This window comes from Lathyrus oleraceus, chromosome 3, assembly GCF_024323335.1.
Source record: "Lathyrus oleraceus cultivar Zhongwan6 chromosome 3, CAAS_Psat_ZW6_1.0, whole genome shotgun sequence".
In the NCBI taxonomy this organism is placed as follows: domain Eukaryota; kingdom Viridiplantae; phylum Streptophyta; class Magnoliopsida; order Fabales; family Fabaceae; genus Lathyrus; species Lathyrus oleraceus.
In genome coordinates this window covers 525,794,404-525,816,334 of record NC_066581.1, presented here as the reverse complement: position 1 = coordinate 525,816,334, position 21,931 = coordinate 525,794,404, and the positions used below count along the sequence as shown (strand labels likewise).

At 27.5% G+C, this 21,931-nt stretch overlaps 11 non-coding genes across 11 annotated transcripts; all 11 read left to right on the top strand.

Annotated features, from left to right (window-relative positions):
• Positions 1-694: 694 nt before the first annotated feature.
• Positions 695-779, top strand: TRNAM-CAU (transfer RNA methionine (anticodon CAU)). The gene is given in 2 exon segments: positions 695-732; positions 744-779. It is a non-coding gene; the product is annotated as a tRNA-Met (tRNA).
• A 1,927-nt stretch (positions 780-2,706) lies between these two features.
• On the top strand, positions 2,707-2,791 carry TRNAM-CAU (transfer RNA methionine (anticodon CAU)). Its single transcript is given in 2 exon segments — positions 2,707-2,744; positions 2,756-2,791. It is a non-coding gene; the product is annotated as a tRNA-Met (tRNA).
• A 1,928-nt stretch (positions 2,792-4,719) lies between these two features.
• Positions 4,720-4,804, top strand: TRNAM-CAU (transfer RNA methionine (anticodon CAU)). Its single transcript is given in 2 exon segments — positions 4,720-4,757; positions 4,769-4,804. It is a non-coding gene; the product is annotated as a tRNA-Met (tRNA).
• Positions 4,805-6,731: 1,927 nt separating this feature from the next.
• TRNAM-CAU (transfer RNA methionine (anticodon CAU)) lies at positions 6,732-6,816 on the top strand. Its single transcript is given in 2 exon segments — positions 6,732-6,769; positions 6,781-6,816. It is a non-coding gene; the product is annotated as a tRNA-Met (tRNA).
• A 1,928-nt stretch (positions 6,817-8,744) lies between these two features.
• TRNAM-CAU (transfer RNA methionine (anticodon CAU)) lies at positions 8,745-8,829 on the top strand. Its single transcript is given in 2 exon segments — positions 8,745-8,782; positions 8,794-8,829. It is a non-coding gene; the product is annotated as a tRNA-Met (tRNA).
• A 1,929-nt stretch (positions 8,830-10,758) lies between these two features.
• TRNAM-CAU (transfer RNA methionine (anticodon CAU)) lies at positions 10,759-10,843 on the top strand. The gene is given in 2 exon segments: positions 10,759-10,796; positions 10,808-10,843. It is a non-coding gene; the product is annotated as a tRNA-Met (tRNA).
• Positions 10,844-12,772: 1,929 nt separating this feature from the next.
• Positions 12,773-12,857, top strand: TRNAM-CAU (transfer RNA methionine (anticodon CAU)). Its single transcript is given in 2 exon segments — positions 12,773-12,810; positions 12,822-12,857. It is a non-coding gene; the product is annotated as a tRNA-Met (tRNA).
• A 1,927-nt stretch (positions 12,858-14,784) lies between these two features.
• On the top strand, positions 14,785-14,869 carry TRNAM-CAU (transfer RNA methionine (anticodon CAU)). The gene is given in 2 exon segments: positions 14,785-14,822; positions 14,834-14,869. It is a non-coding gene; the product is annotated as a tRNA-Met (tRNA).
• Positions 14,870-16,799: 1,930 nt separating this feature from the next.
• TRNAM-CAU (transfer RNA methionine (anticodon CAU)) lies at positions 16,800-16,884 on the top strand. The gene is given in 2 exon segments: positions 16,800-16,837; positions 16,849-16,884. It is a non-coding gene; the product is annotated as a tRNA-Met (tRNA).
• A 1,929-nt stretch (positions 16,885-18,813) lies between these two features.
• TRNAM-CAU (transfer RNA methionine (anticodon CAU)) lies at positions 18,814-18,898 on the top strand. The gene is given in 2 exon segments: positions 18,814-18,851; positions 18,863-18,898. It is a non-coding gene; the product is annotated as a tRNA-Met (tRNA).
• A 1,929-nt stretch (positions 18,899-20,827) lies between these two features.
• On the top strand, positions 20,828-20,912 carry TRNAM-CAU (transfer RNA methionine (anticodon CAU)). The gene is given in 2 exon segments: positions 20,828-20,865; positions 20,877-20,912. It is a non-coding gene; the product is annotated as a tRNA-Met (tRNA).
• Positions 20,913-21,931: the final 1,019 nt, after the last annotated feature.

The window sequence follows — 21,931 nt, the reverse complement described above, 5'->3', positions numbered from 1 at the left end:
GTAAAGCAATACATCTTTAAGTTCTTTCCATATTTTAGTTTTCAGATACTCCTAATAAGGATTTCATTTGGAAATTACTCTTCAAAATTTCACGATTCATACTTGGTTTTGATTTTTGTATTTCTAAAAGGTAAAAAAAAAAGAAAAGAAAAAATTTGTCGACTTGTTCAAACAAACTCATAGAATTCAACATATGAAATTTGAAGCAGAAGTTTCTATTGTCGAGTAGGAATGAATAACCTTAAGATTCAGTTTTAAAATAACATTATAGAATTATGTTAGATGGAATGCATGCAAGAAATCATCCACTGTGAGTTTCCCCCGTATAAATAGTTGCCGATGATTTTGTTTAAGAGACTGCTTAACATTTTAGATATCACATCTCTGATACAATTATATATTATCTGCAAAGGGATGCAAGTCATATTCATTATTTTCTTTCAACTTGATTTTATCTTTACGAATTAGTTTTCTTAATCTTTTTCTCATGTTATTTAAGTTTTTCTTTCCTCATTTTATGTCAATATATTTCATTTGGTGTATTAAATTCTTTTTTACTTCTAATCAATTTATATTATTCTTTTAAACTTTCTTACTTTTGTAAGTTAAAAACTACTTTCTTAATTTGTTTTGCATTTAATTCAATTTTACATATCAAATTTTCTATAATTTTAAAATTTAAATTTTTATCAAAGGGGTGGTGGCGCAGTTGGCTAGCGCGTAGGTCTCATAGCTTCTGAGTTATCCTGAGGTCGAGAGTTCGAGCCTCTCTCACCCCAAACATTTTAATTTTTCTGTAAAAATAATAAAGATTTAAAAAATATTAATTCCGTATATTTGCATTTTGTTCGACTTGAAAGTTTCTTTCATAAATGAAATGAGACTTGTATGTATAATTGATTTATCGTTAATTTCCAACATTTATATAGAAGCTTCCCTTTTTAAATTGTCAAGACAATACATGAAATATTCAGTTGTCGATGTTTATAACAGATTCGTAATAAACCTAAAAATGAATGTTAACAAATTGGCATTCCGAATTGAAGTTGTATGAGAATCTTGTGCATTTCAAACTTATAATATTCAAAGATAAAAGGATCACTTACATGCAATTAACAAGTGATATTTCAATTTAAAATAATGATACACTTAATAAAACACCATTAACGTTGTTTCAAGAAAATACTATGTTGAAGATAAGGTTATACTTGTAACCAGACCCATAAAAATGGGACTATCCACCTCTATATTTCCATAAACAATAAAGGAATGTGACAAAATAGGAATTTAAGACCAAAGATTAGAAGATTGAGTCTGCATTAGTAGCCAGTGCATCACGTAGAGTAAAAAAAAGTCATAAATATATAAAGCAGAAATGAATAAAATTAATTAACATAAACTCTTATAACTAATGCTATCACAGTTTGGTTCTAACGGTACAATAGAGAATGTAAAAAAAGTATTAAATATACTAAAACACGCTTGAGAAACTACGAACAATCTAGAGCCATATAAATAAAGACGCAAATCTATAATAAGCTTTATCAATTAGAAAATGACACAATCTACAATAACAAGGACACAATCAAAATCTAGGGTTACTCTAATATGTGAAATATTAAAAACTCATTCTATTTAAGTTTAATCTCTCCCATTAAAATCACAAATTAAAAACCCAAAAATCAAAAGACAGCATTAGAATAAACTGAGAAGGAAAACTCGCTAAAGAAAGGACGAGAAAGAGAAAGAAGAACAAAATAGTGATGAAGATGAAATGTTTTGAACTGCATAGCCCGATCATTGGAGAATATAAATATTTTAAAGGCACAGGCCACAAAACTACTGTACCAACGAATAACAAGTTTATGTCTCATTGCAAGGATTTGACTTATTTGATGAAAGTGTTTTCATTTTCACACTTAAAAAAAGTGTTATGTATTTCCTATTTTCCCATTGATTATAACTTATAGTGTTTTCTGCATGCTTTCTATTTTAAAAAGTAAAATAAAATTTTGTAAAGCAATACATCTTTAAGTTCTTTCCATATTTTAGTTTTCAGATACTCCTAATAAGGATTTCATTTGGAAATTACTCTTCAAAGTTTCACGATTCATACTTGGTTTTGATTTTTGTATTTCTAAAAGGTAAAAAAAAAAAAAAAAAAAATTTGTCGACTTGTTCAAACAAACTCATAGAATTCAACATATGAAATTTGAAGCAGAAGTTTCTATTGTCGAGTAGGAATGAATAACCTTAAGATTCAGTTTTAAAATAACATTATAGAATTATGTTAGATGGAATGCATGCAAGAAATCATCCACTGTGAGTTTCCCCCGTATAAATAGTTGCCGATGATTTTGTTTAAGAGACTGCTTAACATTTTAGATATCACATCTCTGATACAATTATATATTATCTGCAAAGGGATGCAAGTCATATTCATTATTTTCTTTCAACTTGATTTTATCTTTACGAATTAGTTTTCTTAATCTTTTTCTCATGTTATTTAAGTTTTCCTTTCCTCATTTTATGTCAATATATTTCATTTGGTGTATTAAATTCTTTTTTACTTCTAATCAATTTATATTATTCTTTTAAACTTTCTTACTTTTGTAAGTTAATAACTACTTTCTTAATTTGTTTTGCATTTAATTCAATTTTACATATCAAATTTTCTATAATTTTAAATTTTAAAATTTTATCAAAGGGGTGGTGGCGCAGTTGGCTAGCGCGTAGGTCTCATAGCTTCTGAGTTATCCTGAGGTCGAGAGTTCGAGCCTCTCTCACCCCAAACATTTTAATTTTTCTGTAAAAATAATAAAGATTTAAAAAATATTAATTCCGTATATTTGCATTTTGTTCGACTTGAAAGTTTCTTTCATAAATGAAATGAGACTTGTATGTATAATTGATTTATCGTTAATTTCCAACATTTATATAGAAGCTTCCCTTTTTAAATTGTCAAGACAATACATGAAATATTCAGTTGTCGATGTTTATAACAGATTCGTAATAAACCTAAAAATGAATGTTAACAAATTGGCATTCCGAATTGAAGTTGTATGAGAATCTTGTGCATTTCAAACTTATAATATTCAAAGATAAAAGGATCACTTACATGCAATTAACAAGTGATATTTCAATTTAAAATAATGATACACTTAATAAAACACCATTAACGTTGTTTCAAGAAAATACTATGTTGAAGATAAGGTTATACTTGTAACCAGACCCATAAAAATGGGACTATCCACCTCTATATTTCCATAAACAATAAAGGAATGTGACAAAATAGGAATTTAAGACCAAAGATTAGAAGATTGAGTCTGCATTAGTAGCCAGTGCATCACGTAGAGTAAAAAAAAGTCATAAATATATAAAGCAGAAATGAATAAAATTAATTAACATAAACTCTTATAACTAATGCTATCACAGTTTGGTTCTAACGGTACAATAGAGAATGTAAAAAAAGTATTAAATATACTAAAACACGCTTGAGAAACTACGAACAATCTAGAGCCATATAAATAAAGACGCAAATCTATAATAAGCTTTATCAATTAGAAAATGACACAATCTACAATAACAAGGACACAATCAAAATCTAGGGTTACTCTAATATGTGAAATATTAAAAACTCATTCTATTTAAGTTTAATCTCTCCCATTAAAATCACAAATTAAAAACCCAAAAATCAAAAGACAGCATTAGAATAAACTGAGAAGGAAAACTCGCTAAAGAAAGGACGAGAAAGAGAAAGAAGAACAAAATAGTGATGAAGATGAAATGTTTTGAACTGCATAGCCCGATCATTGGAGAATATAAATATTTTAAAGGCACAGGCCACAAAACTACTGTACCAACGAATAACAAGTTTATGTCTCATTGCAAGGATTTGACTTATTTGATGAAAGTGTTTTCATTTTCACACTTAAAAAAAGTGTTATGTATTTCCTATTTTCCCATTGATTATAACTTATAGTGTTTTCTGCATGCTTTCTATTTTAAAAAGTAAAATAAAATTTTGTAAAGCAATACATCTTTAAGTTCTTTCCATATTTTAGTTTTCAGATACTCCTAATAAGGATTTCATTTGGAAATTACTCTTCAAAATTTCACGATTCATACTTGGTTTTGATTTTTGTATTTCTAAAAGGTAAAAAAAAAAAAAAAAAAAAATTTGTCGACTTGTTCAAACAAACTCATAGAATTCAACATATGAAATTTGAAGCAGAAGTTTCTATTGTCGAGTAGGAATGAATAACCTTAAGATTCAGTTTTAAAATAACATTATAGAATTATGTTAGATGGAATGCATGCAAGAAATCATCCACTGTGAGTTTCCCCCGTATAAATAGTTGCCGATGATTTTGTTTAAGAGACTGCTTAACATTTTAGATATCACATCTCTGATACAATTATATATTATCTGCAAAGGGATGCAAGTCATATTCATTATTTTCTTTCAACTTGATTTTATCTTTACGAATTAGTTTTCTTAATCTTTTTCTCATGTTATTTAAGTTTTCCTTTCCTCATTTTATGTCAATATATTTCATTTGGTGTATTAAATTCTTTTTTACTTCTAATCAATTTATATTATTCTTTTAAACTTTCTTACTTTTGTAAGTTAATAACTACTTTCTTAATTTGTTTTGCATTTAATTCAATTTTACATATCAAATTTTCTATAATTTTAAATTTTAAATTTTTATCAAAGGGGTGGTGGCGCAGTTGGCTAGCGCGTAGGTCTCATAGCTTCTGAGTTATCCTGAGGTCGAGAGTTCGAGCCTCTCTCACCCCAAACATTTTAATTTTTCTGTAAAAATAATAAAGATTTAAAAAATATTAATTCCGTATATTTGCATTTTGTTCGACTTGAAAGTTTCTTTCATAAATGAAATGAGACTTGTATGTATAATTGATTTATCGTTAATTTCCAACATTTATATAGAAGCTTCCCTTTTTAAATTGTCAAGACAATACATGAAATATTCAGTTGTCGATGTTTATAACAGATTCGTAATAAACCTAAAAATGAATGTTAACAAATTGGCATTCCGAATTGAAGTTGTATGAGAATCTTGTGCATTTCAAACTTATAATATTCAAAGATAAAAGGATCACTTACATGCAATTAACAAGTGATATTTCAATTTAAAATAATGATACACTTAATAAAACACCATTAACGTTGTTTCAAGAAAATACTATGTTGAAGATAAGGTTATACTTGTAACCAGACCCATAAAAATGGGACTATCCACCTCTATATTTCCATAAACAATAAAGGAATGTGACAAAATAGGAATTTAAGACCAAAGATTAGAAGATTGAGTCTGCATTAGTAGCCAGTGCATCACGTAGAGTAAAAAAAAGTCATAAATATATAAAGCAGAAATGAATAAAATTAATTAACATAAACTCTTATAACTAATGCTATCACAGTTTGGTTCTAACGGTACAATAGAGAATGTAAAAAAAGTATTAAATATACTAAAACACGCTTGAGAAACTACGAACAATCTAGAGCCATATAAATAAAGACGCAAATCTATAATAAGCTTTATCAATTAGAAAATGACACAATCTACAATAACAAGGACACAATCAAAATCTAGGGTTACTCTAATATGTGAAATATTAAAAACTCATTCTATTTAAGTTTAATCTCTCCCATTAAAATCACAAATTAAAAACCCAAAAATCAAAAGACAGCATTAGAATAAACTGAGAAGGAAAACTCGCTAAAGAAAGGACGAGAAAGAGAAAGAAGAACAAAATAGTGATGAAGATGAAATGTTTTGAACTGCATAGCCCGATCATTGGAGAATATAAATATTTTAAAGGCACAGGCCACAAAACTACTGTACCAACGAATAACAAGTTTATGTCTCATTGCAAGGATTTGACTTATTTGATGAAAGTGTTTTCATTTTCACACTAAAAAAAGTATTATGTATTCCTATTTTCCCATTGATTATAACTTATAGTGTTTTCTGCATGCTTTCTATTTTAAAAAGTAAAATAAAATTTTGTAAAGCAATACATCTTTAAGTTCTTTCCATATTTTAGTTTTCAAATACTCCTAATAAGGATTTCATTTGGAAATTACTCTTCAAAATTTCACGATTCATACTTGGTTTTGATTTTTGTATTTCTAAAAGGTAAAAAAAAAAGAAAAGAAAAAATTTGTCGACTTGTTCAAACAAACTCATAGAATTCAACATATGAAATTTGAAGCAGAAGTTTCTATTGTCGAGTAGGAATGAATAACCTTAAGATTCAGTTTTAAAATAACATTATAGAATTATGTTAGATGGAATGCATGCAAGAAATCATCCACTGTGAGTTTCCCCCGTATAAATAGTTGCCGATGATTTTGTTTAAGAGACTGCTTAACATTTTAGATATCACATCTCTGATACAATTATATATTATCTGCAAAGGGATGCAAGTCATATTCATTATTTTCTTTCAACTTGATTTTATCTTTACGAATTAGTTTTCTTAATCTTTTTCTCATGTTATTTAAGTTTTCCTTTCCTCATTTTATGTCAATATATTTCATTTGGTGTATTAAATTCTTTTTTACTTCTAATCAATTTATATTATTCTTTTAAACTTTCTTACTTTTGTAAGTTAATAACTACTTTCTTAATTTGTTTTGCATTTAATTCAATTTTACATATCAAATTTTCTATAATTTTAAATTTTAAATTTTTATCAAAGGGGTGGTGGCGCAGTTGGCTAGCGCGTAGGTCTCATAGCTTCTGAGTTATCCTGAGGTCGAGAGTTCGAGCCTCTCTCACCCCAAACATTTTAATTTTTCTGTAAAAATAATAAAGATTTAAAAAATATTAATTCCGTATATTTGCATTTTGTTCGACTTGAAAGTTTCTTTCATAAATGAAATGAGACTTGTATGTATAATTGATTTATCGTTAATTTCCAACATTTATATAGAAGCTTCCTCTTTTAAATTGTCAAGACAATACATGAAATATTCAGTTGTCGATGTTTATAACAGATTCGTAATAAACCTAAAAATGAATGTTAACAAATTGGCATTCCGAATTGAAGTTGTATGAGAATCTTGTGCATTTCAAACTTATAATATTCAAAGATAAAAGGATCACTTACATGCAATTAACAAGTGATATTTCAATTTAAAATAATGATACACTTAATAAAACACCATTAACGTTGTTTCAAGAAAATACTATGTTGAAGATAAGGTTATACTTGTAACCAGACCCATAAAAATGGGACTATCCACCTCTATATTTCCATAAACAATAAAGGAATGTGACAAAATAGGAATTTAAGACCAAAGATTAGAAGATTGAGTCTGCATTAGTAGCCAGTGCATCACGTAGAGTAAAAAAAAGTCATAAATATATAAAGCAGAAATGAATAAAATTAATTAACATAAACTCTTATAACTAATGCTATCACAGTTTGGTTCTAACGGTACAATAGAGAATGTAAAAAAAGTATTAAATATACTAAAACACGCTTGAGAAACTACGAACAATCTAGAGCCATATAAATAAAGACGCAAATCTATAATAAGCTTTATCAATTAGAAAATGACACAATCTACAATAACAAGGACACAATCAAAATCTAGGGTTACTCTAATATGTGAAATATTAAAAACTCATTCTATTTAAGTTTAATCTCTCCCATTAAAATCACAAATTAAAAACCCAAAAATCAAAAGACAGCATTAGAATAAACTGAGAAGGAAAACTCGCTAAAGAAAGGACGAGAAAGAGAAAGAAGAACAAAATAGTGATGAAGATGAAATGTTTTGAACTGCATAGCCCGATCATTGGAGAATATAAATATTTTAAAGGCACAGGCCACAAAACTACTGTACCAACGAATAACAAGTTTATGTCTCATTGCAAGGATTTGACTTATTTGATGAAAGTGTTTTCATTTTCACACTAAAAAAAGTATTATGTATTTCCTATTTTCCCATTGATTATAACTTATAGTGTTTTCTGCATGCTTTCTATTTTAAAAAGTAAAATAAAATTTTGTAAAGCAATACATCTTTAAGTTCTTTCCATATTTTAGTTTTCAAATACTCCTAATAAGGATTTCATTTGGAAATTACTCTTCAAAATTTCACGATTCATACTTGGTTTTGATTTTTGTATTTCTAAAAGGTAAAAAAAAAAGAAAAGAAAAAATTTGTCGACTTGTTCAAACAAACTCATAGAATTCAACATATGAAATTTGAAGCAGAAGTTTCTATTGTCGAGTAGGAATGAATAACCTTAAGATTCAGTTTTAAAATAACATTATAGAATTATGTTAGATGGAATGCATGCAAGAAATCATCCACTGTGAGTTTCCCCCGTATAAATAGTTGCCGATGATTTTGTTTAAGAGACTGCTTAACATTTTAGATATCACATCTCTGATACAATTATATATTATCTGCAAAGGGATGCAACTCATATTCATTATTTTCTTTCAACTTGATTTTATCTTTACGAATTAGTTTTCTTAATCTTTTTCTCATGTTATTTAAGTTTTCCTTTCCTCATTTTATGTCAATATATTTCATTTGGTGTATTAAATTCTTTTTTACTTCTAATCAATTTATATTATTCTTTTAAACTTTCTTACTTTTGTAAGTTATTAACTACTTTCTTAATTTGTTTTGCATTTAATTCAATTTTACATATCAAATTTTCTATAATTTTAAATTTTAAATTTTTATCAAAGGGGTGGTGGCGCAGTTGGCTAGCGCGTAGGTCTCATAGCTTCTGAGTTATCCTGAGGTCGAGAGTTCGAGCCTCTCTCACCCCAAACATTTTAATTTTTCTGTAAAAATAATAAAGATTTAAAAAATATTAATTCCGTATATTTGCATTTTGTTCGACTTGAAAGTTTCTTTCATAAATGAAATGAGACTTGTATGTATAATTGATTTATCGTTAATTTCCAACATTTATATAGAAGCTTCCCTTTTTAAATTGTCAAGACAATACATGAAATATTCAGTTGTCGATGTTTATAACAGATTCGTAATAAACCTAAAAATGAATGTTAACAAATTGGCATTCCGAATTGAAGTTGTATGAGAATCTTGTGCATTTCAAACTTATAATATTCAAAGATAAAAGGATCACTTACATGCAATTAACAAGTGATATTTCAATTTAAAATAATGATACACTTAATAAAACACCATTAACGTTGTTTCAAGAAAATACTATGTTGAAGATAAGGTTATACTTGTAACCAGACCCATAAAAATGGGACTATCCACCTCTATATTTCCATAAACAATAAAGGAATGTGACAAAATAGGAATTTAAGACCAAAGATTAGAAGATTGAGTCTGCATTAGTAGCCAGTGCATCACGTAGAGTAAAAAAAAGTCATAAATATATAAAGCAGAAATGAATAAAATTAATTAACATAAACTCTTATAACTAATGCTATCACAGTTTGGTTCTAACGGTACAATAGAGAATGTAAAAAAAGTATTAAATATACTAAAACACGCTTGAGAAACTACGAACAATCTAGAGCCATATAAATAAAGACGCAAATCTATAATAAGCTTTATCAATTAGAAAATGACACAATCTACAATAACAAGGACACAATCAAAATCTAGGGTTACTCTAATATGTGAAATATTAAAAACTCATTCTATTTAAGTTTAATCTCTCCCATTAAAATCACAAATTAAAAACCCAAAAATCAAAAGACAGCATTAGAATAAACTGAGAAGGAAAACTCGCTAAAGAAAGGACGAGAAAGAGAAAGAAGAACAAAATAGTGATGAAGATGAAATGTTTTGAACTGCATAGCCCGATCATTGGAGAATATAAATATTTTAAAGGCACAGGCCACAAAACTACTGTACCAACGAATAACAAGTTTATGTCTCATTGCAAGGATTTGACTTATTTGATGAAAGTGTTTTCATTTTCACACTAAAAAAAAGTATTATGTATTTCCTATTTTCCCATTGATTATAACTTATAGTGTTTTCTGCATGCTTTCTATTTTAAAAAGTAAAATAAAATTTTGTAAAGCAATACATCTTTAAGTTCTTTCCATATTTTAGTTTTCAAATACTCCTAATAAGGATTTCATTTGGAAATTACTCTTCAAAATTTCACGATTCATACTTGGTTTTGATTTTTGTATTTCTAAAAGGTAAAAAAAAAAAAAAAAAAAAAATTTGTCGACTTGTTCAAACAAACTCATAGAATTCAACATATGAAATTTGAAGCAGAAGTTTCTATTGTCGAGTAGGAATGAATAACCTTAAGATTCAGTTTTAAAATAACATTATAGAATTATGTTAGATGGAATGCATGCAAGAAATCATCCACTGTGAGTTTCCCCCGTATAAATAGTTGCCGATGATTTTGTTTAAGAGACTGCTTAACATTTTAGATATCACATCTCTGATACAATTATATATTATCTGCAAAGGGATGCAACTCATATTCATTATTTTCTTTCAACTTGATTTTATCTTTACGAATTAGTTTTCTTAATCTTTTTCTCATGTTATTTAAGTTTTCCTTTCCTCATTTTATGTCAATATATTTCATTTGGTGTATTAAATTCTTTTTTACTTCTAATCAATTTATATTATTCTTTTAAACTTTCTTACTTTTGTAAGTTATTAACTACTTTCTTAATTTGTTTTGCATTTAATTCAATTTTACATATCAAATTTTCTATAATTTTAAATTTTAAATTTTTATCAAAGGGGTGGTGGCGCAGTTGGCTAGCGCGTAGGTCTCATAGCTTCTGAGTTATCCTGAGGTCGAGAGTTCGAGCCTCTCTCACCCCAAACATTTTAATTTTTCTGTAAAAATAATAAAGATTTAAAAAATATTAATTCCGTATATTTGCATTTTGTTCGACTTGAAAGTTTCTTTCATAAATGAAATGAGACTTGTATGTATAATTGATTTATCGTTAATTTCCAACATTTATATAGAAGCTTCCCTTTTTAAATTGTCAAGACAATACATGAAATATTCAGTTGTCGATGTTTATAACAGATTCGTAATAAACCTAAAAATGAATGTTAACAAATTGGCATTCCGAATTGAAGTTGTATGAGAATCTTGTGCATTTCAAACTTATAATATTCAAAGATAAAAGGATCACTTACACGCAATTAACAAGTGATATTTCAATTTAAAATAATGATACACTTAATAAAACACCATTAACGTTGTTTCAAGAAAATACTATGTTGAAGATAAGGTTATACTTGTAACCAGACCCATAAAAATGGGACTATCCACCTCTATATTTCCATAAACAATAAAGGAATGTGACAAAATAGGAATTTAAGACCAAAGATTAGAAGATTGAGTCTGCATTAGTAGCCAGTGCATCACGTAGAGTAAAAAAAAGTCATAAATATATAAAGCAGAAATGAATAAAATTAATTAACATAAACTCTTATAACTAATGCTATCACAGTTTGGTTCTAACGGTACAATAGAGAATGTAAAAAAAGTATTAAATATACTAAAACACGCTTGAGAAACTACGAACAATCTAGAGCCATATAAATAAAGACCCAAATCTATAATAAGCTTTATCAATTAGAAAATGACACAATCTACAATAACAAGGACACAATCAAAATCTAGGGTTACTCTAATATGTGAAATATTAAAAACTCATTCTATTTAAGTTTAATCTCTCCCATTAAAATCACAAATTAAAAACCCAAAAATCAAAAGACAGCATTAGAATAAACTGAGAAGGAAAACTCGCTAAAGAAAGGACGAGAAAGAGAAAGAAGAACAAAATAGTGATGAAGATGAAATGTTTTGAACTGCATAGCCCGATCATTGGAGAATATAAATATTTTAAAGGCACAGGCCACAAAACTACTGTACCAACGAATAACAAGTTTATGTCTCATTGCAAGGATTTGACTTATTTGATGAAAGTGTTTTCATTTTCACACTAAAAAAAGTATTATGTATTTCCTATTTTCCCATTGATTATAACTTATAGTGTTTTCTGCATGCTTTCTATTTTAAAAAGTAAAATAAAATTTTGTAAAGCAATACATCTTTAAGTTCTTTCCATATTTTAGTTTTCAAATACTCCTAATAAGGATTTCATTTGGAAATTACTCTTCAAAATTTCACGATTCATACTTGGTTTTGATTTTTGTATTTCTAAAAGGTAAAAAAAAAAAGAAAAGAAAAAATTTGTCGACTTGTTCAAACAAACTCATAGAATTCAACATATGAAATTTGAAGCAGAAGTTTCTATTGTCGAGTAGGAATGAATAACCTTAAGATTCAGTTTTAAAATAACATTATAGAATTATGTTAGATGGAATGCATGCAAGAAATCATCCACTGTGAGTTTCCCCCGTATAAATAGTTGCCGATGATTTTGTTTAAGAGACTGCTTAACATTTTAGATATCACATCTCTGATACAATTATATATTATCTGCAAAGGGATGCAACTCATATTCATTATTTTCTTTCAACTTGATTTTATCTTTACGAATTAGTTTTCTTAATCTTTTTCTCATGTTATTTAAGTTTTCCTTTCCTCATTTTATGTCAATATATTTCATTTGGTGTATTAAATTCTTTTTTACTTCTAATCAATTTATATTATTCTTTTAAACTTTCTTACTTTTGTAAGTTATTAACTACTTTCTTAATTTGTTTTGCATTTAATTCAATTTTACATATCAAATTTTCTATAATTTTAAATTTTAAATTTTTATCAAAGGGGTGGTGGCGCAGTTGGCTAGCGCGTAGGTCTCATAGCTTCTGAGTTATCCTGAGGTCGAGAGTTCGAGCCTCTCTCACCCCAAACATTTTAATTTTTCTGTAAAAATAATAAAGATTTAAAAAATAATAATTCCGTATATTTGCATTTTGTTCGACTTGAAAGTTTCTTTCATAAATGAAATGAGACTTGTATGTATAATTGATTTATCGTTAATTTCCAACATTTATATAGAAGCTTCCCTTTTTAAATTGTCAAGACAATACATGAAATATTCAGTTGTCGATGTTTATAACAGATTCGTAATAAACCTAAAAATGAATGTTAACAAATTGGCATTCCGAATTGAAGTTGTATGAGAATCTTGTGCATTTCAAACTTATAATATTCAAAGATAAAAGGATCACTTACACGCAATTAACAAGTGATATTTCAATTTAAAATAATGATACACTTAATAAAACACCATTAACGTTGTTTCAAGAAAATACTATGTTGAAGATAAGGTTATACTTGTAACCAGACCCATAAAAATGGGACTATCCACCTCTATATTTCCATAAACAATAAAGGAATGTGACAAAATAGGAATTTAAGACCAAAGATTAGAAGATTGAGTCTGCATTAGTAGCCAGTGCATCACGTAGAGTAAAAAAAAGTCATAAATATATAAAGCAGAAATGAATAAAATTAATTAACATAAACTCTTATAACTAATGCTATCACAGTTTGGTTCTAACGGTACAATAGAGAATGTAAAAAAAGTATTAAATATACTAAAACACGCTTGAGAAACTACGAACAATCTAGAGCCATATAAATAAAGACGCAAATCTATAATAAGCTTTATCAATTAGAAAATGACACAATCTACAATAACAAGGACACAATCAAAATCTAGGGTTACTCTAATATGTGAAATATTAAAAACTCATTCTATTTAAGTTTAATCTCTCCCATTAAAATCACAAATTAAAAACCCAAAAATCAAAAGACAGCATTAGAATAAACTGAGAAGGAAAACTCGCTAAAGAAAGGACGAGAAAGAGAAAGAAGAACAAAATAGTGATGAAGATGAAATGTTTTGAACTGCATAGCCCGATCATTGGAGAATATAAATATTTTAAAGGCACAGGCCACAAAACTACTGTACCAACGAATAACAAGTTTATGTCTCATTGCAAGGATTTGACTTATTTGATGAAAGTGTTTTCATTTTCACGCTAAAAAAAGTATTATGTATTTCCTATTTTCCCATTGATTATAACTTATAGTGTTTTCTGCATGCTTTCTTTTTAAAAAGTAAAATAAAATTTTGTAAAGCAATACATCTTTAAGTTCTTTCCATATTTTAGTTTTCAAATACTCCTAATAAGGATTTCATTTGGAAATTACTCTTCAAAATTTCACGATTCATACTTGGTTTTGATTTTTGTATTTCTAAAAGGTAAAAAAAAAAGAAAAGAAAAAATTTGTCGACTTGTTCAAACAAACTCATAGAATTCAACATATGAAATTTGAAGCAGAAGTTTCTATTGTCGAGTAGGAATGAATAACCTTAAGATTCAGTTTTAAAATAACATTATAGAATTATGTTAGATGGAATGCATGCAAGAAATCATCCACTGTGAGTTTCCCCCGTATAAATAGTTGCCGATGATTTTGTTTAAGAGACTGCTTAACATTTTAGATATCACATCTCTGATACAATTATATATTATCTGCAAAGGGATGCAACTCATATTCATTATTTTCTTTCAACTTGATTTTATCTTTACGAATTAGTTTTCTTAATCTTTTTCTCATGTTATTTAAGTTTTCCTTTCCTCATTTTATGTCAATATATTTCATTTGGTGTATTAAATTCTTTTTTACTTCTAATCAATTTATATTATTCTTTTAAACTTTCTTACTTTTGTAAGTTATTAACTACTTTCTTAATTTGTTTTGCATTTAATTCAATTTTACATATCAAATTTTCTATAATTTTAAATTTTAAATTTTTATCAAAGGGGTGGTGGCGCAGTTGGCTAGCGCGTAGGTCTCATAGCTTCTGAGTTATCCTGAGGTCGAGAGTTCGAGCCTCTCTCACCCCAAACATTTTAATTTTTCTGTAAAAATAATAAAGATTTAAAAAATAATAATTCCGTATATTTGCATTTTGTTCGACTTGAAAGTTTCTTTCATAAATGAAATGAGACTTGTATGTATAATTGATTTATCGTTAATTTCCAACATTTATATAGAAGCTTCCCTTTTTAAATTGTCAAGACAATACATGAAATATTCAGTTGTCGATGTTTATAACAGATTCGTAATAAACCTAAAAATGAATGTTAACAAATTGGCATTCCGAATTGAAGTTGTATGAGAATCTTGTGCATTTCAAACTTATAATATTCAAAGATAAAAGGATCACTTACACGCAATTAACAAGTGATATTTCAATTTAAAATAATGATACACTTAATAAAACACCATTAACGTTGTTTCAAGAAAATACTATGTTGAAGATAAGGTTATACTTGTAACCAGACCCATAAAAATGGGACTATCCACCTCTATATTTCCATAAACAATAAAGGAATGTGACAAAATAGGAATTTAAGACCAAAGATTAGAAGATTGAGTCTGCATTAGTAGCCAGTGCATCACGTAGAGTAAAAAAAAGTCATAAATATATAAAGCAGAAATGAATAAAATAAATTAACATAAACTCTTATAACTAATGCTATCACAGTTTGGTTCTAACGGTACAATAGAGAATGTAAAAAAAGTATTAAATATACTAAAACACGCTTGAGAAACTACGAACAATCTAGAGCCATATAAATAAAGACCCAAATCTATAATAAGCTTTATCAATTAGAAAATGACACAATCTACAATAACAAGGACACAATCAAAATCTAGGGTTACTCTAATATGTGAAATATTAAAAAATCATTCTATTTAAGTTTAATCTCTCCCATTAAAATCACAAATTAAAAACCCAAAAATCAAAAGACAGCATTAGAATAAACTGAGAAGGAAAACTCGCTAAAGAAAGGACGAGAAAGAGAAAGAAGAACAAAATAGTGATGAAGATGAAATGTTTTGAACTGCATAGCCCGATCATTGGAGAATATAAATATTTTAAAGGCACAGGCCACAAAACTACTGTACCAACGAATAACAAGTTTATGTCTCATTGCAAGGATTTGACTTATTTGATGAAAGTGTTTTCATTTTCACGCTAAAAAAAAGTATTATGTATTTCCTATTTTCCCATTGATTATAACTTATAGTGTTTTCTGCATGATTTCTTTTTTAAAAAGTAAAATAAAATTTTGTAAAGCAATACATCTTTAAGTTCTTTCCATATTTTAGTTTTCAAATACTCCTAATAAGGATTTCATTTGGAAATTACTCTTCAAAATTTCACGATTCATACTTGGTTTTGATTTTTGTATTTCTAAAAGGTAAAAAAAAAAAGAAAAGAAAAAATTTGTCGACTTGTTCAAACAAACTCATAGAATTCAACATATGAAATTTGAAGCAGAAGTTTCTATTGTCGAGTAGGAATGAATAACCTTAAGATTCAGTTTTAAAATAACATTATAGAATTATGTTAGATGGAATGCATGCAAGAAATCATCCACTGTGAGTTTCCCCCGTATAAATAGTTGCCGATGATTTTGTTTAAGAGACTGCTTAACATTTTAGATATCACATCTCTGATACAATTATATATTATCTGCAAAGGGATGCAACTCATATTCATTATTTTCTTTCAACTTGATTTTATCTTTACGAATTAGTTTTCTTAATCTTTTTCTCATGTTATTTAAGTTTTCCTTTCCTCATTTTATGTCAATATATTTCATTTGGTGTATTAAATTCTTTTTTACTTCTAATCAATTTATATTATTCTTTTAAACTTTCTTACTTTTGTAAGTTATTAACTACTTTCTTAATTTGTTTTGCATTTAATTCAATTTTACATATCAAATTTTCTATAATTTTAAATTTTAAATTTTTATCAAAGGGGTGGTGGCGCAGTTGGCTAGCGCGTAGGTCTCATAGCTTCTGAGTTATCCTGAGGTTGAGAGTTCGAGCCTCTCTCACCCCAAACATTTTAATTTTTCTGTAAAAATAATAAAGATTTAAAAAATAATAATTCCGTATATTTGCATTTTGTTCGACTTGAAAGTTTCTTTCATAAATGAAATGAGACTTGTATGTATAATTGATTTATCGTTAATTTCCAACATTTATATAGAAGCTTCCCTTTTTAAATTGTCAAGACAATACATGAAATATTCAGTTGTCGATGTTTATAACAGATTCGTAATAAACCTAAAAATGAATGTTAACAAATTGGCATTCCGAATTGAAGTTGTATGAGAATCTTGTGCATTTCAAACTTATAATATTCAAAGATAAAAGGATCACTTACACGCAATTAACAAGTGATATTTCAATTTAAAATAATGATACACTTAATAAAACACCATTAACGTTGTTTCAAGAAAATACTATGTTGAAGATAAGGTTATACTTGTAACCAGACCCATAAAAATGGGACTATCCACCTCTATATTTCCATAAACAATAAAGGAATGTGACAAAATAGGAATTTAAGACCAAAGATTAGAAGATTGAGTCTGCATTAGTAGCCAGTGCATCACGTAGAGTAAAAAAAAGTCATAAATATATAAAGCAGAAATGAATAAAATTAATTAACATAAACTCTTATAACTAATGCTATCACAGTTTGGTTCTAACGGTACAATAGAGAATGTAAAAAAAGTATTAAATATACTAAAACACGCTTGAGAAACTACGAACAATCTAGAGCCACATAAATAAAGACGCAAATCTATAATAAGCTTTATCAATTAGAAAATGACACAATCTACAATAACAAGGACACAATAAAAATCTAGGGTTACTCTAATATGTGAAATATTAAAAACTCATTCTATTTAAGTTTAATCTCTCCCATTAAAATCACAAATTAAAAACCCAAAAATCAAAAGACAGCATTAGAATAAACTGAGAAGGAAAACTCGCTAAAGAAAGGACGAGAAAGAGAAAGAAGAACAAAATAGTGATGAAGATGAAATGTTTTGAACTGCATAGCCCGATCATTGGAGAATATAAATATTTTAAAGGCACAGGCCACAAAACTACTCTACCAACGAATAACAAGTTTATGTCTCATTGCAAGGATTTGACTTATTTGATGAAAGTGTTTTCATTTTCACGCTAAAAAAAAGTATTATGTATTTCCTATTTTCCCATTGATTATAACTTATAGTGTTTTCGGCATGCTTTCTATTTTAAAAAGTAAAATAAAATTTTGTAAAGCAATACATCTTTAAGTTCTTTCCATATTTTAGTTTTCAAATACTCCTAATAAGGATTTCATTTGGAAATTACTCTTCAAAATTTCACGATTCATACTTGGTTTTGATTTTTGTATTTCTAAAAGGTAAAAAAAAAAGAAAAGAAAAAATTTGTCGACTTGTTCAAACAAACTCATAGAATTCAACATATGAAATTTGAAGCAGAAGTTTCTATTGTCGAGTAGGAATGAATAACCTTAAGATTCAGTTTTAAAATAACATTATAGAATTATGTTAGATGGAATGCATGCAAGAAATCATCCACTGTGAGTTTCCCCCGTATAAATAGTTGCCGATGATTTTGTTTAAGAGACTGCTTAACATTTTAGATATCACATCTCTGATACAATTATATATTATCTGCCAAGGGATGCAACTCATATTCATTATTTTCTTTCAACTTGATTTTATCTTTACGAATTAGTTTTCTTAATCTTTTTCTCATGTTATTTAAGTTTTCCTTTCCTCATTTTATGTCAATATATTTCATTTGGTGTATTAAATTCTTTTTTACTTCTAATCAATTTATATTATTCTTTTAAACTTTCTTACTTTTGTAAGTTATTAACTACTTTCTTAATTTGTTTTGCATTTAATTCAATTTTACATATCAAATTTTCTATAATTTTAAATTTTAAATTTTTATCAAAGGGGTGGTGGCGCAGTTGGCTAGCGCGTAGGTCTCATAGCTTCTGAGTTATCCTGAGGTCGAGAGTTCGAGCCTCTCTCACCGCAAACATTTTAATTTTTCTGTAAAAATAATAAAGATTTAAAAAATAATAATTCCGTATATTTGCATTTTGTTCGACTTGAAAGTTTCTTTCATAAATGAAATGAGACTTGTATGTATAATTGATTTATCGTTAATTTCCAACATTTATATAGAAGCTTCCCTTTTTAAATTGTCAAGACAATACATGAAATATTCAGTTGTCGATGTTTATAACAGATTCGTAATAAACCTAAAAATGAATGTTAACAAATTGGCATTCCGAATTGAAGTTGTATGAGAATCTTGTGCATTTCAAACTTATAATATTCAAAGATAAAAGGATCACTTACACGCAATTAACAAGTGATATTTCAATTTAAAATAATGATACACTTAATAAAACACCATTAACGTTGTTTCAAGAAAATACTATGTTGAAGATAAGGTTATACTTGTAACCAGACCCATAAAAATGGGACTATCCACCTCTATATTTCCATAAACAATAAAGGAATGTGACAAAATAGGAATTTAAGACCAAAGATTAGAAGATTGAGTCTGCATTAGTAGCCAGTGCATCACGTAGAGTAAAAAAAAGTCATAAATATATAAAGCAGAAATGAATAAAATTAATTAACATAAACTCTTATAACTAATGCTATCACAGTTTGGTTCTAACGGTACAATAGAGAATGTAAAAAAAGTATTAAAGATACTAAAACACGCTTGAGAAACTACGAACAATCTAGAGCCACATAAATAAAGACGCAAATCTATAATAAGCTTTATCAATTAGAAAATGACACAATCTACAATAACAAGGACACAATAAAAATCTAGGGTTACTCTAATATGTGAAATATTAAAAACTCATTCTATTTAAGTTTAATCTCTCCCATTAAAATCACAAATTAAAAACCCAAAAATCAAAAGACAGCATTAGAATAAACTGAGAAGGAAAACTCGCTAAAGAAAGGACGAGAAAGAGAAAGAAGAACAAAATAGTGATGAAGATGAAATGTTTTGAACTGCATAGCCCGATCATTGGAGAATATAAATATTTTAAAGGCACAGGCCACAAAACTACTGTACCAAGGAATAACAAGTTTATGTCTCATTGCAAGGATTTGACTTATTTGATGAAAGTGTTTTCATTTTCACACTAAAAAAAAGTATTATGTATTTCCTATTTTCCCATTGATTATAACTTATAGTGTTTTCTGCATGCTTTCTATTTTAAAAAGTAAAATAAAATTTTGTAAAGCAATACATCTTTAAGTTCTTTCCATATTTTAGTTTTCAAATACTCCTAATAAGGATTTCATTTGGAAATTACTCTTCAAAATTTCACGATTCATACTTGGTTTTGATTTTTGTATTTCTAAAAGGTAAAAAAAAAAGAAAAGAAAAAATTTGTCGACTTGTTCAAACAAACTCATAGAATTCAACATATGAAATTTGAAGCAGAAGTTTTTATTGTCGAGTAGGAATGAATAACCTTAAGATTCAGTTTTAAAATAACATTATAGAATTATGTTAGATGGAATGCATGCAAGAAATCATCCACTGTGAGTTTCCCCCGTATAAATAGTTGCCGATGATTTTGTTTAAGAGACTGCTTAACATTTTAGATATCACATCTCTGATACAATTATATATTATCTGCCAAGGGATGCAACTCATATTCATTATTTTCTTTCAACTTGATTTTATCTTTACGAATTAGTTTTCTTAATCTTTTTCTCATGTTATTTAAGTTTTCCTTTCCTCATTTTATGTCAATATATTTTATTTGGTGTATTAAATTCTTTTTTACTTCTAATCAATTTATATTATTCTTTTAAACTTTCTTACTTTTGTAAGTTATTAACTACTTTCTTAATTTGTTTTGCATTTAATTCAATTTTACATATCAAATTTTCTATAATTTTAAATTTTAAATTTTTATCAAAGGGGTGGTGGCGCAGTTGGCTAGCGCGTAGGTCTCATAGCTTCTGAGTTATCCTGAGGTCGAGAGTTCGAGCCTCTCTCACCGCAAACATTTTAATTTTTCTGTAAAAATAATAAAGATTTAAAAAATAATAATTCCGTATATTTGCATTTTGTTCGACTTGAAAGTTTCTTTCATAAATGAAATGAGACTTGTATGTATAATTGATTTATCGTTAATTTCCAACATTTATATAGAAGCTTCCCTTTTTAAATTGTCAAGACAATACATGAAATATTCAGTTGTCGATGTTTATAACAGATTCGTAATAAACCTAAAAATGAATGTTAACAAATTGGCATTCCGAATTGAAGTTGTATGAGAATCTTGTGCATTTCAAACTTATAATATTCAAAGATAAAAGGATCACTTACACGCAATTAACAAGTGATATTTCAATTTAAAATAATGATACACTTAATAAAACACCATTAACGTTGTTTCAAGAAAATACTATGTTGAAGATAAGGTTATACTTGTAACCAGACCCATAAAAATGGGACTATCCACCTCTATATTTCCATAAACAATAAAGGAATGTGACAAAATAGGAATTTAAGACCAAAGATTAGAAGATTGAGTCTGCATTAGTAGCCAGTGCATCACGTAGAGTAAAAAAAAGTCATAAATATATAAAGCAGAAATGAATAAAATTAATTAACATAAACTCTTATAACTAATGCTATCACAGTTTGGTTCTAACGGTACAATAGAGAATGTAAAAAAAGTATTAAATATACTAAAACACGCTTGAGAAACTACGAACAATCTAGAGCCACATAAATAAAGACGCAAATCTATAATAAGCTTTATCAATTAGAAAATGACACAATCTACAATAACAAGGACACAATAAAAATCTAGGGTTACTCTAATATGTGAAATATTAAAAACTCATTCTATTTAAGTTTAATCTCTCCCATTAAAATCACAAATTAAAAACCCAAAAATCAAAAGACAGCATTAGAATAAACTGAGAAGGAAAACTCGCTAAAGAAAGGACGAGAAAGAGAAAGAAGAACAAAATAGTGATGAAGATGAAATGTTTTGAACTGCATAGCCCGAT